A 17,377-nucleotide genomic window follows, 5' to 3' on the forward strand; every position below is an offset into this window, starting at 1 on the left:
ACTAAGTCTACGTAGACAACTTCATTTGTATATTTTTTTATACAAGGCCATGTTGGGTAAACTGCCGGCATATTTATGTAATCTCCTCAAGCTAAATTCCAGTCACTTTCATCTCCGTTCCACCAGGTGGCGCTCTTACCAGGTTCCAATGGTTTTTACTGAGCTAGGGAAGAAATCCTTCTCTTACTTTGCTCCATGGTCTTGGAATAATTTACAAAACTTGCTCCATTTAAATGATCTAATCCCATTGAATGAATTTAAAGCCATGTTAAAATGTCATGTAATTGAAAAATGTAACTGCCCTATGTGACCTGTCTTTTCCTCTATGTGAGATTTTATCTATGTTGTACTTCTGTTTGTATTTTAACTGGTGTGCCGTCTTGGCCAGGTCTCCCTCGAAAAAGAGATCTTAATCTCAAGGGACTTCCTGGTTAAATAAAGGTTAAATAAAAAAAATACAATCTCTTTAATTTCATAACAAATAGGACCACATGGATCCAATGGTTTTTACTCAAATGAAGACGTTGGTGCATCAATATCTGCTTTTAATTCATTTATTAAACGTGGGTCTAAATTCAGCAAGTATTTTTCAAACAATTTAAATATTTTTCAATAGAGCCCCAAAGAGATCACCAACTTTTAAAACGGAAAATATGCAAAACCTTTTTAAGTTTTGGATCTACAATAATTTACACATCCCTTACCTTCAGAAAATCTCTCTAATTTGTTTCAATTAGACATTGTGAGCCCATACTTTGTGGAGCAGGTAAAAAAATAAACAATATGTATTTGTTTGTGCTCTTTCAAATATATTTTCTAGCACTGAAGTAGTTTTGACAATTCAGAGTAATCTAAATCAATGAAAACAAGAGCGAGTCTGTTAACTTGTAATTATAACCTCTAAATAAGGTAGTGATAGCTGAAACAGCATTATCATAATCCTTGTCACTGTCTATGGCTGTAGACAGACAATAGATTTTTATGTTTGTTTTTTACAAAAAAAGCCATTTTAACACCATAAAATAGGATATCACAAGCCTTTTTTCTACAACTATCTTTTATGCAGGAATAGTGGATGAGCTGTTGTTGTGACCCTCATTAAAAAACATTCCTAGCTTAGAAACACCAGCATTATATAGCCATTGAGATCTTAGAGTTAAATAAAGAGACAAACCAAAGCGGGAGGAAAAAGATAGGTCTGATACGCATTCAATACCAATATACGAGTCAACAGCCAGACCACCGAGGCATTAATGTGCCATCATTCATTTCTCCTCAGATGAATGTTGTGCTATGCATTGATGCATGAGATTAATATTCAAAATGCAACGTCATCAATGTCCAGCTGTATTCTCAGCTGCCTTGTGCTTAATTTGTTAAATGTTATCCTTTATTTACATGTTTCTTGACTGCAGTAGTGAAAATCAACTATTCTGGGCTACAGGCTTCAAAGCCGTTAAAAGGATAAAACATGCATTTGAACCACCTGCTTGATATCTAGTGGTAAACAGTTGGAGCCAAAATATCAATGTAATCGGGGGTGAGCAGGTAATTTTCATGTTTACCCATGACTGTTGTGGAGTTATCATAAGATGAGCTTAATTATTCCAAAAATAGAGTTGCTATTCTGACTCAAAAAGGATTAAATTACAAGTGCATGATTACAATAGGATGATATAGCAAGTGGAAGACCTAAGGGGGGATAGAGGTAGGGTTAGGGTTCCGCCTTGTCCCACCAGCTGCCCCACCAAATTTAAAGTCCTAAAAATACTTCTAAAATTAATTGCTTATTTGTCCAAAAGCTTTCAAAATTAAACATTAATTAGCCAAAACATAAACTTGTATATTCTTAGGTTCTAGCAGCTGCTGATAACAGTAGTCCTTACAGCTGAATAATAATATTTGCCATGCCTTGCTAATTTATTATTTCACTCTCAGTAGCATATTTGAACTTATATGTCGAATTACCACTTAACACACTTTTCATTTCAGATAGTCTCTTAACCCAAATGTTGGAGTTTGCCCGTTGATACTCGGGCCTTGAATAAGTGTCCATGTCTCCACTAAAGGATGGTGGCGTACCACCAGCGGCCCGCGTACCACGGGTTGAGAACCATGGCCTCAGAGGAACCAGTCTCTGCACCGTGTGTCACTTTGACAGGACTGTCCCAGCACAACTGTCACTTCGCTCCCACGTTACAGGTGGTCCACACTGGGGAGCTGGCAGCTCTGACGGACGCCTCCTCCAAGGGATTTATGGGAAATGACAGCTCGGGCTACATGGAGCCCAAGTAGTCTGGGAAAGGAAGACAACAGAAGTTCCAGTGCATGAAGGCACAGGAGCTGACATGAGCTGAAGTTTATTTCCTCTGCCCTGCCAGGCAGTTTTGCTTGGAAATGTGCTGTTCATACACTTTGGCATAGACAGAGGGAGAGAGAGCCGGAGCCCCACCTTTAATCTACTCCCTCTGTTTGTGGTAATGGTCTGCAAGACTTTCCGCCAGTGGGGGGAAAAAAAGAAAGAAAGAAAAAAAAAAAAAATCACATTTCTTACATGGCTGCCTTTTGATGAATTATTTCACATTTCACTTACTTACCGTACCTTTGCAAAAAGTTAATCTACATCAGTGACGTTGAAGAAAAAAAAAATCACAGCGAGGAAATGAACGGCTCCCCTTGTTCAAACGCGAAAGGTGTGGAGCGAGCAGCTCCTTTAAAAAAAAAAAAAAAAAAAAAGTCCATTTCAAACTTCATCATTTCAGCGTTTGACAGCACATGTGAATGCACACGGGCCGGGCCAGCCCTCTGATTCTCTCTGTATTTAAATATGGACCATCTTTAATTGAGCAGAAAGTGCTGGGGAGAACAGTGCTGAACTAATACAGAGGCCGAAATATCATTACGCTGATGGAAGCCGGGCTCTCTGACTTTTATTGGCAGCTTGCGAGCTAAATGTGTGGTTCAATTCTGAGGCGGCCATAGCTGCAGAGGCAAAGTAATCGACTTTGGGACAAAATGGTGTGGAAAATGACGTGTAGGCCTTTGCCTAAAGCCAACCTGGCGCTGGCAGAAATCTATCAGTCAGGTGCACACCAACATTGGCATTTACACAAATGTGATTTAGTCGACGATACTGGAGAGCTGATGTGCTGGACCAGTGCTTTTAGTGAAAGAAAACTACTATTTCAAGCCATGCAATCTGCCGCTCCTGCTGCTGGAAATGTCTGAGCAGTTTTAAACCCTGTCATGTTCAGATTAAAGAAAACTCTGTTTTACATATAAAACCTGGATGCATTTTCTGCAGGTTTAGGCGACAACACCCTCGACCTCCTGAGTTTTACAGTCTGATTCTTAAACCTCTCATCTTGCATCTTTTGTTTTGAGCTCAACAGAAATGTGCCGCTGCTCCACAGCACTGGCACAGCCAACACGGTGATTTATAATTTGTTTGCATGGAAAGGAGCTCGTTTCTCTTTCCAAACCGACTCCACAGGACGCAGACCGGTCCACCCTGCTGCAGTAAATATCCGCTGCTTTAAAAACATAAAACCACCCTCCTAACCTCAATCAAGGTAAATCCAACTGAAACATAAACCCTACGTGCCCAGAATGTCATCAAATGTAATTAAAAGGAGGAATGGTTTAATTTTATTTTTTAGTATGATGAATTATTGAAAGAATACATGTAAGAGTTTACTAATGTTTGTAGAGGACCATAATAACAGCTCAAGAAAATATGATGAACATGAAACACTAATATAAGAAACAATATTTCTATTTCTCATCAACAGTCAGTTAATTATTGAGGGAGAGATCATCAAAAGACAAAACTTAACCTGATTAAAGACCTACTGGTGATCTCAAAAGCCTGCACACGTCTGTTGATATACATGTATATACACACATACTATGATATTTATCTCGTAACAATTTAACTGATATAATTGAAATAAAAAGCTGAGAAATGACAAGGCTACAATAATGTGGTTTAAAAGTGTGTATACCCTTAACTTATTACTTGGTTGTAATGTAACCTTTACATTTTCAGCATCTGGTTTGTTTTCGGTTAACATCAGTTATATAGAACCTGATCACTGAGAAACAAAGGCCCAGGAAGTTATTTCTTACATTATTTCTTTGCTTGATCCAAAGGGTTTAGGATCAATTACCGCCTGGAATTACATACATGATATAATTCAGGTACAGCTCCATGGCTGTAAAGTGTAAATGCAAACTTTTGGTATCTGTGTGAAGGTAAGGCATTAAAGAATATCAGTGGCGTCTCTGGCACTATGAGTTAAGTGGGGCAGAAAAACTCAATACCTAATTAGCAGCAACTAATATTTTTTTTTTTTTTTTGTGATGCACGCAACCTGACTTTGATCAATGGTAAATGAAACAGATAAATAAACCAACACACTGGAAATGCCATTTTACATAAGCTAAATGTAATTTATCGTATTTTCCGGACTATAAGTCGCAGTTTTTTTCATAGTTTGGCCGGGGGTGTGACTTATGTGTGAAATTATTACACATTTTTACCGGTATATCATTACACCTGTTATTTTCACTCCAAACCGCAAGAGGGCGCTCTAGGCCTGCGTTGAATCAGACGTAAGCGACGTAGAAGCGGAAGTGGAGTTAACGGAGTTATTTGAAAGTGACACAGAGGATGAAGATTTCACTGGATTTTAGTTATTTGGAGTGACACGGGCGCTTTTGTTAACTTCTTCGCATGTTATTTATGCTATAGTTATCTGAATAGCTTTTAATATGTCATGTTAACATACCAGGCACTTTCTCAGTTGTGTCATGTAGCGTAAGAACCGTACGATTATTCAGCCTGTTGTTGCCTCCGTTCTATTTTTATTTAAAATTGCCTTTCAAGATGACATGTCTGTTCTTGATGTTGTATATTATCAAATACATTTCCCCCAACAATGCGACTTCTACACCAGTGCGAATTATGTATGTTTTTTCTTATTTATTATGCATTTTATGGCTTGTGCGACTTATAGTCCGGAAAATACGGTAATTTGTGTACATAAAATTACAAACAAATGCTCACTCATATCGTTCATTTATTGAAGATTCATATCTATTCTTCAATAAGCCAACAAGGACAACCAACACTAGATGGTCGCACACTATCTGGCAATGTGTCTAATTCCAGTATTTTGATTGGACAATCACCCCCCCCTCGGCGGTCTACTGAATGTGTTGGGCATGCTCACTGCTAATTCAGATGTTCATTATTTAAACAACAATGGCGGGCCGGCCCCAATATTAACCCACTGAGCTTGTCAGTTTTCTAGCAGACTTAGATATATAGACACAAATGTTTCTAACAGAATTTTATTGGTAAGCGAATCTGTCTTTTTTACAATATTATTCTACAGCGCCATCTGGTGGTGCCAGGCCCCACTGGCCCTAAATGCAGAAACGCCACACAATAATATTTATTTTTCCAGTGGAACCACTATTCCAAATGCCATTATGTCTAATTTATAAGTGATTAAACAGCATCATCTAAATGTTTTTTCAAAATCTACATCGCAAAACACCATGAAAATATAGATAAAATTTAGAGATCCACATCTCGACTTCAACTGCAGCAAATATGAACTGAATCGGCTGAACCGTCTTTGTTCCACCAAGGTGTTAGGGGGCAGTGTGCCAGACAGACCAGTGATTTTGGCACAAATAAGTCAAATGTGCCAACAATGTGCCAAATGTGTTTTTCAGCTCATAAAAGGGAATCTGGTCATTTAAAAGCGTTGATTTTCATTGTAGGGCTCCTTCTGCACACGACAAAGCAACTGATTCCAGAAACAAACCAAAAGAAAAAGATTTTGGTAAGATTATGTCTAGTCATCCTGAGCCGCTGTCTGTCTTTTATTATGGTAACATGTAATGACAATCAGGATTGTTGATGCTTGAAAATATCCTAAAATGAAGACAGAATGGGCTGACTTGTCTCCTTTTGCCTCACAGCTTCTTACAAAGCTTCTAGAACTGTCACCAACTTCCTCCGCGCCACTATAATGTTAGACGTTCAGAGAAAAAACTGCCTTGAATAAATGTGCGTATTTAAGGAGCCACAGTTGTGCCGTGCAGCTCTGGGATAGTCCCCCGTTATGCACGGACCTTCCTTCACTGGGACATATTGGACAAAGACGTGCTGCATCTTGTTTAAAAGGTAGGACTGTAGTTCCAAGGATACAGACCACGGAGAAGTGGGGCTAGGCACGTCTGTGCAGAGAAGCATTTTTCTGAGAGGGTCAGGAATGTTTGGTAGGCAGCTAAATGGCTGCGAACGGGGGAGGCAGCATCATGATGTGGGCTTGTTTTACCAATCAGTAGTGGCTGTTGGTATGACTAAAGTAGCCAGTTGAAAGGGGGGGAGCTATTAGAACATCTAATTTAGACATGTTCCAAGACATCTGAGAGAGTTTGTGCAGATGAAGCATTCAAACAATAGCCCCATTTACACTACCCCTGTTAAACCGAGCCGAGACCAGTCTGAGCTTGGATCACTTAACCAAGCCGAGACGACCGTTTACACACCACACTATCCCGGTTCCTTGGTTGCTCCTCGCCTCCTAGTGACAATCTGCGGTACTACTGCTCTCTGGGATTGAAAGCGGGACCGAGCAAATCAAAATGGCGGCGCCCGTAACATTCAGGATGTTATGGTTAGACATAGAGTCGGCTTTTGGGACGTGGATAAGACAAACAAACATCTAATAAGGATTTACAGACGCAGGAAACAACAACAGACGCTGAGGTTCATCACACTGCTAAGCAGAATCATCTCTGGAAAACGTGTGGCACGGTAAGGAAGCTAGTATTATTAAGAATGTCTGAAATTGAATGGAGTGTGAATCGGGACGTGCAGCCAGACACGCCAGAAAAAACGCAGAAAGTCAGTTGACTGTAAGGGGATGACGCAGTCTGCTCATGCGTTCTTTATCAGATTACCTGGAATAAAAAAAACAGTCCAAGACCTGCTCAGGAACTGGTCTGCAGTTAGCGCGGTCCGGTTATGTCTAGCGCGGTTCGGTTATGTCTGCTGACCATTTACACACAAAAGTTATCTCGGTTACCGAGCTCGGACTGGTCTCAGCTTGGTTAAAAAAGGGTAGTGTAAACAGGCCTAATGGTAAATGACTTGTACTTGTATAGTGCTTTTAACTAGTCTTGACGACCTCCAAAGCGCTTTACACTACAGTTCAGTCGTTCACCCATTCACACCCTGACGGTGGTGAGCTATGTTAGTAGCTACAGCTGCCCTGAGCAGGCTGACAGAGGCGAGGCTGCCATACAACGGCGCCACCAGGCCCTCTGACCACCGCCAGCAGGCAATGCGGGTGAAGTGTCTTGCCCAAGGACACAACGACAGAGACAGCCAGAGCAGGGGATTGAACCGGCAACCCGCCAATTGCAAGACGAACCCCCTAACCTCTGTGCCACCGTCGCCCCACCTAAACAATGACCCTAGTAACAACAAAGGTTCACAAGGTCAGCAAAACACACTATATTGTTGATAAATTAGGTTATTATTTTGTTCCTATGGCTGAAGATAGGGTTCACTTAGGGTAAATTATAAAGTGTCACTTGCTAACTGAAGTAGGAAGGAGAGCACAGAGTCTTTAAAGGTTAATTCAGTTTATTTATATAACAAATGTCATTTCAAGACACTAAAAAAGATATATATATATATATGTTTTTAGTTTTCCTAGTTCAGTTAGTTTGTTTGGTTTTCTTATTTGATCCTAATAATTCAACAATGCAGTCAAGTTTATGTTTTAATTCAAATTGATAAAAAAAAATGTCAATCACATTGAGCCCCTGACTCTAAGGCAATCCCCCCTCCTGCAGCAATCTTTCCTCCTGACAGTCGATTTAAAAGTTACATTTGCAGCAATCTCTCATGCTGAGCATGCATGTAGTGACAGTGGAGAAGAAAACTCCCCATCCACAGGAAGAACCCTCCAGCAGGACCAGAACCAGGCTCAGCGTGAACGACTGTCTGCCACACGCCAAAAGGTCAGCGATGCGACGCTTGAGTCACAACATCGCCCCGCCGCAACCTCCGAAAAGCCGAAAAGTGTCTTGACCATTGAAGAGGAAAAACAGGACAACCTCACGTCAGGAATCGGAAAAAAGAGATTTTGTTTCCTGCTTCGGTAATGTCTCAAGTATTACATCAGCTGCTAAACCTCAGATTCAGAGTGTTTCTCTCCCAGCAGCGCGCCTGGAGGAGCTACAGTCACACCCACGCACACGCACGCGCACACACACACACACAAACACGCACACACACACAAACACACACACACACGCACACTTGCTGAACCACAAAGCAGATCAAGTGTGCCTGGAGAGCTCTATAGAGAGGCCAGTTTTCCTCATTAGACCGCCTGTGCACCACTCTCCAAAAAACCCCTCGCTCTAATCACTGTCACCAGACCTCAGCTGAGAAACAGATAATTAATGTTGGGCCCTGCCTCAATCAGCCTCCATGCTAAACAGCTCCGTGTACACGTGTGTGCGCACGTGTGTGGGTGTCTGCATTAGTCTGTTTGGAATGTGTCGATGTAGGAGACCCCCCCCTCCCCCCCTACCCCCACATCCACACCCCCATCCCTCCTCCACTTCTTCTACACCCCTGGGGACGGTGGATGCTCAAGCCATCCACAACAACGATTTCTCCCAGGCTCGCATTAGCTCCCAGAACAAACACAGCACGTTTAATGTACAACTGGAGACTGTACAGAAAGAACGGTCCTCTCCCCGACCAAAAAAAAAAAAAAAAAAAAGAAGAAGCTGCTAGCTGCTTTTATTCCACGGCTTCTCCTTCGCTGACTCAATTGTCGCGCCCCTTTTGTTCCACGGCTGCCCTTATAGCTCCCCTTCACCCATTTATTACATGGAATGGACTTCTTAATCGAATGCTTTGCGGAGCAGATTTATTTATGTTCTCTTTTTCCTTCCTAAAGGCAGTTATTAATATTTTATAAATATTTGATGATACTTTGTGTGACCCTGCGGAGAATGACAGAGAGGAATTGAAGGTTAATGCTGGGGCTACAGACTGATTAAATGGAGACCGAATGGCCAAAGCCGATCCAGGGCTGCTATAAAGTTTCTAATAAAACCAGCAAAATAAACACGGCCCGCAGGAGAATTTGGCTGTAGGACCTTAACAAGGTAATTTACAAAAACACATTTCCCTTCTTGGCCTTTGATGATAACAAAACATGGAAACAGTTTTGGTTTATTTGCCCTGGTTTCATATTTCTGTCTTTGGGATTCAGACCCACAGCGTGGAGGTGAAATGAACACAGTTCAAAGCAGTTAATAGAAGAAAACAAAAGCAGGTATAAATATAAGTTATAAATGCTTCTCTTCCTTTCTTCGTCGGTCTTTTGACCCAAGTTATTTTGCATTAGTATAAGACATACAGTACAGCTATGCTATGAAGTAAAGAAAGTAAACCTCATTTATATATATATATATATATATATATATATATATATATATATATATATATATATATATATATATATATATATATATATATATATATATATACACAAAGAGAGAGAGAGAGAGAGAGAGAGAGAGAGAGAGAGAGAGAGAGAGAGAGAGAGAGAAAATAAAACAATCCAGTCTTTATCAAGTTGTAAAACTACTTAAATAAAACCTAAACTGCACAAGATGATGAGACAGATTTCACACCAATATTATTTCTTAAACAAAACATAAAGATGGAGAAGCTGTGCGTGAACCACCATGTGCATGCCTGTTGACTCTGTAGGATCTGGCTTTTATCAAACCTACTTGATTACTAGTCATCAGCAAAAGTGTCCGCCTCACATAGGAGGCGCAGCTCTGATAGTCTGCTGCTCTGAAGCGTCCACATTATGCCAGGAAGGACAGGCATCAGCAGCAGAGAAACTGCTTTTCTGCCCATCAATCTGTGGGGGCTTATAGGGTTATTTCCAAAGTCTTTGAAGTCCATCATTCTGGAGGGAGACGAGTCGTTTCCGAGAGGAAAGTGCTCTCCCACGAGTGGACATCCATGCAGATGTATGCGTGCAGCACTCCGAGAAATTACCAAACACCAGACTCTACGGGCCTCAGTCAGAAAGTTAAACACTAAAGTAGGTGATGGGGCGTTCAGAAGGAGAAAACTTCTTCTCTCTGTGATAATTTAGCTGCAGGGCTTTGTTCTGCAAAGCTGTCTCTGAAAAAAAGGACAGATGAGAGAAAAGCAGAGATGTGCTGTTCACGATCCAAACTAGGATCTGTGCAGCAGACCAAACACAGCAGATACCAGCAGTTAGGCACGGTGGTGGAGGAGTGATGATCTGGGCCTGTGTAGCAGAGACCGTTAGAGTCAGACCCTAAATGACTGCTGGGGGTCCTTAGCTTTTTATGCTGCTTTTACAGTTTTTTTCTTTATAATGTAAAGAATATTTACATTTTTTGGGGATTAGTTTTGTGTTTTTCTACAGCTTCAGTTAAATTAAAAAAAAAATTAAAATCCAGTAATTCTGGAGGCAGACAGGTCTAAGAAATGTATTGTTAGTTAAATTTGCGTCCTTGGAGAGACACAAGTCGTGTGTCACGTTTTTTAAATCTTTTACTCATTCTTTTAAATGCAACAAAAACACTTGGTGAAGATTAATAAATTAGCTTGCTGTTTAAACGAGGCTGAAGCTGTGGTTGGGGGGGGGGGGTTGGTTTTGTCATAAAAAGCATGTTGTGAACCCATTGCTGTCCTCTCAGCCCCACACACATCTAACTGATGACTGTCTATCCTGGTTCTGGTTCTGCTGTCGTTCTCTTTCTTTTAAAAAGGAGTCTTTCCTCTCCACTGTCACACTGTGCTTGCTTAGGGTAAATATCTCATACAGTCCAATGGCCTCCTTTAAAAAAATATATACTTTTATACAAACTGGCCTTTCTTAAATATACTGGGGCTAGCTTATTAACCGGATTATAACTGGTTTAAATTAAATGTACTAAACCTGCAACTTCTGTTTGATTTCAAATACAATTAAGCTTGTAGGAGGCAGACGACTAACTTGGAAATAAATTGCATGTGAACCTTTTTGGACCTTTTTGCTTTTGCCGTTGCATCCCAAGATGACTTTTGTTTTTAAACTAGAACATTTTCAATACACTGAAATAAATCGAAGTAAAATATTTGCTATATGTTGTACTTCAATTAATAATCAAATACATTATTAGCTTACATGGAAGAAGCACAAATTGTGACAAATAGAATAGTTTGTGGTCCACAAATGCAACAGCAGGGTGTAAAGTTTGAAATTAAATGGCTAAAGTTTCCTGAAACGTTTTCAATGTGTTGATTTTCATTAAAACATTTAAATCAAGGACAGATTTAAAGAAGCATCCACGCCAACAGGATTCACACCTGGTTGGTTTAGTTTGAGTCCGAATGTTTTCCTTCACGGTGGAAACCATCAGGAGTGACATGTGGTCAACAGGATGGCTCCACATCTCCGCCTCGACGCGGCCGAGTGCCAATTAAAGGCTCAACAACACGGACGGCGCTTCATATATAACAAGGCATAAGAAGCTATTCTGACAACTCGCAGGGTGGGACATGTCAAAACCAGAAATCAAGAGCAAGCGGCGCTGTCCGTGGTGCTGACAAGAGCAAAGCTTCAAGTGGCTAAAATCATCCGGCGGAGAAAGGCAGCCTGTGTTATTCTGCCGCTGCCGTTGTGCTCATTGTGAGCTCAGGCAGGCCCCCTCTACCTCAAAACTCGCCGATTAGCGCGCTGCTGACAAATAAAAATATATTTTTAGTGCAACACAGTGCGCTAAAAATATGCACCCGGTCTATTTTTTGACAAAAGCTGTGTCAATCTGCAAAGAGCCTGACACGATTTCATGCACAGGAGCGCTCTGAGGAGTAGTATGCCTGCGTGATGAGACGCGACGTGTGGATTCATCAGGAGGGACTAAAGCAACATCAGAATCAGAGTAAACCGTCGTAAGTAACCAAGCAGCCACGGTCTGGTCCAGTTTCATGACTAGAAAAACCAGAGGAAAGCTTGTAATAACAGACACAGAGTCAGGGTGAGTGAAGACGCTGTAGAAACATTTGTATTTGCTCTGCTGAATGCGAATGTACAGCCGGGATGATGATGCACTTTCTGTCTGCTTTCTCATTGGGCCACGTTCAAAACCAAACCTCTATAGACTCGTTTACAGATGACACGACGAACATCTTCGGCCCATTTCCCCGTCTTCCCTGCTCACCAGACGCAGGTTACCCAACAGTTCGGCCCGTCAAGAGGCGCCTAGAAGCTGTTCGCCACGGCTGTAGCTGTTCCTGCCAAACCTTTTCCTCCACTCTCATCCAGGCTTAGATTTTCAGGTGTTGGTCTTCCTTTAATGTTATAAGCCACAAGAGATGAAGACACTTCCTAAAGCACTCCACACCACATTAATGCAACAACAGCCAGTGTTGATGGTACGTGAAGCAAAATGAGTGGGTACCATGATCCATGTTTCTTTTGTGTCCCCGTCGCTCGTAATGGAGCGGTCCCCAAAACTATTGTGGGGAAGAATTTTCTGAATGGAATTACTCCACACTTTTGTTTGGATGCTAAAGAAATGATTTCAGCGGTTTATTTTATACATCTCTTAGTGCAGTTGCACCTTCTGTACCCGGTTTTGAGCCCTGGTTGCATCACGAACGGCATCCAGCGTAAAAACTCATGTCTGTGCGCAGGTTGTAAAGATTTGCTGTGGCGACCTCTGAATAAGGCGGCAGCCGAGTGGACTCACACCACCTCGTTTACAAATTACGTAAAATTTGGTGTTTATATATTAGCCCACTTGAGTTTGCAGCAGTATAGAGCTGATCCAGGTTGCATTTTCATGTATTTGTAATAGAAATATAACAACTGTAAACTGGTTGAGTCGTTTTGTATTCTGACTGAGATCGTAGTTATTGTGTCCCGAACACGTCCTAGCTGGAAAGAATCACATGGCTTTTCCAAACAAATGTATTTCCAATTCAAAAAAATATATACTTTTGTCAGCTTTACAGTCATTTAAATGTTGCCTTGTTTTAATGGCTTTTATTACACCGATGCCAGGAAACACCTTTTTGGTGTTTCAGTGCCAAACCAGGTCAGCACTGAGTTTTTAACATTTAATTGATTTAGTATTTTTACTTTGTTGTAATGCATAACATGAAGGTTCAAATGAAATATTCTAACATTATTTTTTAAATTTTTTCGTTTGTTTTGAACTATTTTAAGGGAAAGTACTTTTTAGTCTGGTTTGCAACCAGGACACAATTTAGTTTAAATTAGATTGAAATGTTTTTATTTTTAAAGTTACCAGCTGACAGATCTCGCCTTGGTTTACACGGCCTGCTTTACCCTGATATATATATGATATGATCCATATTTAGCAAGTCAGGCATGAGGCAAAAGAGCTCCATGTTTCCACTTTAAAAGGTTTAAAGATTGCGTTTTTATAGATCGCTCCTAGACTTACTGACAAGCTGAACTGCCTCTAAACTACCGGGCTGTTCTTCCCTGAGCCACGACAGAGTTCTCACCTTTTTCATCGTTTTAAGCACCTGAAGGAGAATTTCCATTACGTTAACTACACACGGATGTCTCTGACAGCTCCATCTGAGTCTGTGGATGGACAGCAAATACCAGCCAGGGAGAAAAAACACTGAACCAGCTCAGTGGCTGTGCTTCCAGGATGAAACTAAGGCTTTAGTTTTTCATAAAAGTGTGTGTATCTGCCAAAAAATACAGGGATCTTGATTCAGACTACAACTCCTCAGTGTTTTATCACCAAGTCTTCTACCCTACAATTACTTTTTCTCGCATACTTTTTGTAAAGCAAGGCTATCCCTCTCAGACTGCTATCAAATCGACGCTTTCCTCCGGCTTCGCTTTGACAGGGAGAGAGAAAAGTGTTTTAAATATTTGCACCACACGTCCTTCATCAGCGAATTGTTGCCATTCACAGCCTTCTTAAATAGGCTCTGGGATGCATTGTCTAACAATAGAAACAGGAAACAACGCGGAGCGCTAAAAAGCAGCATCAACTTTCAACCGAAGCGGCTCCACGTGCGTCAGAAGAGGGCGTGCATCTCTAACCAGACGTTATCAAATTAGTAAAACTCAATTCCTCATTATTCAACATGTGCAATTAGTGGATTCCAATATCAATGAGTAAGTTGGAGATTCTCAGGGCAAAAAAACAAAAAAAACAAAAACAAGAGGAAAATGAAGAAAACACACCCAGGAGCCGCTGAACCTCAGCTTCTAGAGGATCTAATTGAATCAGAAACAAAATCTGATTAAAATGTTTAAAAAGCTGTTGCATGCAACATTTATTGACTCCCTGCAAGGGTCTTCCTTTATACTTTCAGACACGGCTGAATAAATGATTTAAAGCTGACATATATAATTCGACCTTGTCAGAAGCCGACCCCCGCCCGTTTCCTTGTGCATGCTGTGTAATTGAGCCTTCAGGGAGAGTGGGAAGACTATCCGCTCGTCACTCTGTGGGGATCTGTATTGATGGTCGAGACTGGTTACCAGCTATGTAATCAATAAGTGCATAAACACACAAGCTGATGGAAGTAAATATGGTGTGACAGTAGCTTATCTGGCTTTTACAAGCCGTCTAATAATCGCACAGATCACAGAGCAAAGTTAACTGCACCTCTGGGGTACCCGCTTCCAAGTGAACGATATGTGTAATTAAATATGTTTCCTTGCATAAAAGGCTATTAACTTTTTTCAATACATCTCGCCACAATGACACACAGCGAGGAAAAGCCCCATTTAAAATTGGTCAGCGACTCCGTCAGACGCAGACAGGCTTTCTGCATTTAGATTACGTACATTTCATATGAAGGCCACAGGCAACTCGGAAATGAGAGCTGCATTAATTGAGAGAGTTTAAATTACTTTTTTTTTGTGATGTAGCTTTTGTAATCTTCCCCCTCACTGCAATTTTCTCAACTTTTGATGGCCGGGCAAATCCAAAGTTTCTGGTGCAGAGTGTGCCTTTAAAGGCTGGACTGATCACCTGTCTTCCAAGCGGGCCCCTGTGGGTGAGGATCAGGAGCCACTGGAGGAGGGCCCGATTCGTAATTGTCTTGTTTACCTTGATTTAATGGAGCGTCTGCCAGCGACGAACCACCAGGGCTGGGAAAAACTTGCCAAGGCCGAGCAGACCAGGATGTCAATCTCGGCCTTTTCATTCAATTTTGATGACCCGTCCGCAACTGGAGGCTTGCAGGGTCCAGAGAGCCGCTGCAGGTTTCTAACGGCCCGAATCAATCCCTCATTTAGATTCAGCAACTCGGAAAACACGAAAAATATCACCTATGGCAGCAGAACATGCCAGAAAATCATTAGAATTAGACACGACAAGACATGTAATTGCAAACGGCGAACCTCAGAGTGCTTGCGATTGACTTTTAAACATAGATGGGGGGGTGGGGGGGGGGGGGAGATGCAATCCAAGTTGAGCCGCATCATAAAAATGCAAATGCTTTATCTCTCACTCCAGGAGTTTATAGCTCAGCGACAAATCTTATAGACTGCCGGGTGTTTAACATATATGCGTTTTCGTTTTCTACATTTGCTCATCAGATCGCCCAGGCGAGCGAGGAGCTGCTCACCATCCAGGGCTTTTACGGATGCAATAACCGGGGGACGCGTGGGGGCCGGAGCCACGCAGCCGAGGCATTAGGGCCAACGGGAGCTCTTTAAATCAGAGTGCGGCCGTTAAAGCGCCGCGTCCGCGTCTCTCTCTCTCCCCCCGCCGCCAGCATCGCCGGCCAAGCTGATGACAAGTGCCGAGCAGCCCCTCCGGTGCCTTTAATACAGCCGAGGAATTCTCCGGAGGGAAAGCAATCTGTGTTCCTCTGCACAGAGCCGCTGTCTGCGTGCTGGAGCGCCCATCGTATTATACTAGCCGCTCTCCAAATGGGAGAGGGGAAATAGGAAATCGCCTCGGCCAGAGATGAACCAGGAACATAATCAGAAAATAGTGTGACGCAAACGGAGCAGATCAGCCTGCCATGCAACCCCCCCACCATTCACACCCTCACACACACACATATATACACACACCAGCCCCGGCTGAGAGCTAAATAATAAGCAGCAGGGATGGCTCAGGGGGGGCTCATGCCATTGAGAAGAAAGTACGCCCCTTCTCTCCTCACCCCTCACACATCTATTGGTTACAGCGGCTTACACGTTTAAGACGGGAGATGAAAACAAGCACATTCCTTTATTGCCAATAACAACATGTGGGGCGCACAGACAGAAGCGGCTCCCGGCGTGAGGCAGGGGCGACAAACATTTTTCACCTGACCTTCTATTTTAATGCCACAAACACCGAGCGACCCGAACGGCAAGGCTCACTTTTAAACAGAAGCGTTGAGCCGAAGAGTCTGAAAAGTATTAAGCCAGACTTTTTCTGGACTGTTTATGCTTGGTGTTGGGTTATTATTATTATATTTTTTTTAACTACGAGCCAAAGCTTTGCAGCTCGGCAGCAGAAACCCAGAAATAAACACGGCGAACACATTAGGAGAGGGAAGGAGAGAAAAAAAAAATGCAGTTCTTTGATTTCTATTTCTGCCTGCCTGGAAAAGACAAAGACACTTGAGCAGAGGATGGATGGTGAGCGTGTGGAGGGAAGTCAGTGGAGTGTTTGAAGTGAAAGCGCCAGACACACACGTGTGTGTGTGTGTGTGTGTGTGTGCGTGTGTGAGTGTGACACAAAGTGTGTGTGACAGCGTTAAGCCTGAGTGAGAGGTGAAAGGACTGCTGTACTCACAGTTGTGCTCTTGTTTCCCTGTGGTCTGCCGGCGTGTCAGAGTTTCATCCTCTCAGCATCTCTCCCTGGGCTGGGCTTCCTCTTCCTCTTCTGACCAAAAGGTGTGAGGAGGAGGAGGAGGAGGGGATACACGAACAGAGCGCTGAGGAATGGAACTGAAGAGAGAGAGGAGGAGGAGGAGGAGGAGGCGGGAGGGAGGGAGGGAGGGAGGAAGAGTCAGAAAGAGAGAGAGAGAGAGAGGAGTGTGGATGGAGGCAGGGCAAACGGTGGCTTGCGATTGGCCTGTCAGTCCGGGAGAGGGAGCGTCAGTCTCGGCGGTGCCTGCATCCCCAGTCCGTCTGGTCCAATTCGAACACCTCCAGAGCCGAAACCTGCGGAAACACAACACACTCGCTCACTGGCTGTAGCTCACAACACACACACATACACACACACACTGATCACACACATGCAGACAGACAGACAGACAGACAGAGGAGGAGGAGGGAGGGTTGATAGA

The 17,377-nt window shown here is 42.5% G+C and overlaps 1 long non-coding RNA gene across 1 annotated transcript in view; it reads right to left on the reverse strand.

Annotated features, from left to right (window-relative positions):
- The window catches only part of LOC118566409, a 284,803-nt gene extending 267,758 nt beyond the window's left edge, over window positions 1-17,045 (reverse strand). Inside the window, exon 1 of the long non-coding RNA XR_004932988.1 lies at window positions 16,879-17,045. This is a non-coding gene — a long non-coding RNA (uncharacterized LOC118566409). The remainder of the gene's footprint in view (window positions 1-16,878) is intronic.
- Between the last annotated feature and the right edge of the window lie 332 nt (window positions 17,046-17,377).

Source organism: Fundulus heteroclitus, chromosome 16 (genome assembly GCF_011125445.2).
Source record: "Fundulus heteroclitus isolate FHET01 chromosome 16, MU-UCD_Fhet_4.1, whole genome shotgun sequence".
NCBI lineage: Eukaryota > Metazoa > Chordata > Actinopteri > Cyprinodontiformes > Fundulidae > Fundulus > Fundulus heteroclitus.